This window comes from Oncorhynchus clarkii, unplaced genomic scaffold, assembly GCF_045791955.1.
Source record: "Oncorhynchus clarkii lewisi isolate Uvic-CL-2024 unplaced genomic scaffold, UVic_Ocla_1.0 unplaced_contig_5680_pilon_pilon, whole genome shotgun sequence".
Lineage (NCBI taxonomy): Eukaryota > Metazoa > Chordata > Actinopteri > Salmoniformes > Salmonidae > Oncorhynchus > Oncorhynchus clarkii.
This window is the reverse complement of record NW_027260990.1, coordinates 192,501-195,000: the sequence shown is the minus strand read 5'-3', so window position 1 is coordinate 195,000 and position 2,500 is coordinate 192,501. Positions and strand designations below refer to the sequence as shown.

Here is a 2,500-nt window from a genome sequence, read left to right as displayed (position 1 = left end):
ACTATAGAACGACACACACACTATAGAACAACACACTCATGCTATAAAACACCACACACACACATTTTCAGAACAACAACACAACCAACATACATGTCAATATACTACAAAGACATCAAAGAGAAAAACAAACTTATTCAATACACCCTAAACACCCTAAACACCCTAAACACCCTAAACACCCTCAAACAACAACACCCTAAACACCCTAAACACCCTAAACACCCTAAACACCCTCAACACCCTAAACACCCTAAACACCCTCAAACAACAACACCCTAAACACCCTAAACACCCTAAACACCCTAAACACCCTCAACACCATAAACACCCTAAACACCCTCAACACCCTAAACACCCTAAACACCCTCAACACCCTCAAACAACAACACCCTCAACACCCTCAAACAACAACACCCTCAACACCATAAACACCCTAAACACCCTAAACACCCTAAACACCCTCAAACAACAACACCCTAAACACCCTCAACACCCTAAACACCCTCAAACAACAACACCCTAAACACCCTAAACACCCTCAACACCCTAAACACCCTCAACACCCTCAAACAACAACACCCTCAACACCCTAAACACCCTAAACACCCTAAACACCCTCAACACCCTCAAACACCCTCAACACCCTCAAACAACAACACCCTCAATACCGTAAACACCCTAAACAACTGTAAACACCCTAAACAACCTCAACACCCTCAACACCCTCAACACCCTAAACACCCTAAACACCCTAAACACCCTAAACACCCTAAACACCCTCAACACCCTCAAACAACAACACCCTCAACACCCTAAACACCCTCAACACCCTCAAACAACAACACCCTAAACACCCTGAACACCCTAAACACCCTAAACACCCTCAACACCCTCAAACACCCTCAACACCCTCAAACAACAACACCCTCAACACCGTAAACACCCTAAACAACTGTAAACACCCTAAACAACCTCAACACCCTCAACACCCTAAACACCCTAAACACCCTAAACACCCTCAACACCCTAAACACCCTAAACACCCTCAACACCCTCAAACAACAACACCCTAAACACCCTCAACACCCTCAAACAACAACACCCTAAACACCCTGAACACCCTAAACACCCTAAACACCCTCAACACCCTCAACACCCTAAACACCCTCAACACCCTCAACACCCTCAACACCCTAAACACCCTAAACACCCTAAACACCCTCAACACCCTCAACACCCTAAACACCCTAAACACCCTCAACACCCTCAAACAACAACACCCTCAACACCCTAAACACCCTCAACACCCTCAAACAACAACACCCTCAACACCCTAAACACCCTAAACACCCTAAACACCCTAAACACCCTCAACACCCTCAACACCCTCAAACAACAACACCCTCAACACCCTCAAACAACAACACCCTAAACACCCTAAACACCCTAAACACCCTCAACACCCTCAACACCCTCAAACAACAACACCCTAAACACCCTAAACACCCTAAACACCCTAAACACCCTAAACACCCTCAAACAACAACACCCTAAACACCCTAAACACCCTCAACACCTTCAACACCATAAACAACCGTAAACACCCTCAACACCCTCAACACCCTCAAACAACAACACCCTAAACACCCTAAACACCCTAAACACCCTCAACACCCTCAAACAACAACACCCTAAACACCCTAAACACCCTCAACACCCTCAAACAACAACACCCTAAACACCCTAAACACCCTCAACACCCTCAAACAACAACACCCTAAACACCCTAAACACCCTCAAACAACAACACCCTCAACACCATAAACACCCTCAACACCATAAACACCCTCAACACCATAAACACCCTCAACACCCTCAAACAACAACACCCTAAACACCCTCAACACCCTAAACACCCTCAAACAACAACACCCTAAACACCCTAAACACCCTCAACACCCTAAACACCCTCAACACCCTCAAACAACAACACCCTCAACACCCTAAACACCCTAAACACCCTCAACACCCTCAAACACCCTCAACACCCTCAAACAACAACACCCTCAATACCGTAAACAACCTAAACAACTGTAAACACCCTAAACAACCTCAACACCCTCAACACCCTCAACACCCTAAACACCCTAAACACCCTAAACACCCTAAACACCCTAAACACCCTAAACACCCTCAACACCCTCAAACAACAACACCCTCAACACCCTAAACACCCTCAACACCCTCAAACAACAACACCCTAAACACCCTGAACACCCTAAACACCCTAAACACCCTCAACACCCTCAAACACCCTCAACACCCTCAAACAACAACACCCTCAACACCGTAAACACCCTAAACAACTGTAAACACCCTAAACAACCTCAACACCCTCAACACCCTAAACACCCTAAACACCCTAAACACCCTCAACACCCTAAACACCCTAAACACCCTCAACACCCTCAAACAACAACACCCTAAACACCCTCAA

At 46.0% G+C, this 2,500-nt stretch overlaps 1 protein-coding gene across 1 annotated transcript in view; it reads left to right on the top strand.

Moving 5' to 3' along the window:
• Positions 1-2,500, top strand: part of LOC139402822 (protocadherin-7-like) — a 79,102-nt gene that overhangs the window by 62,268 nt on the left and 14,334 nt on the right. The gene's annotated exons all lie outside the window — the stretch shown is intronic.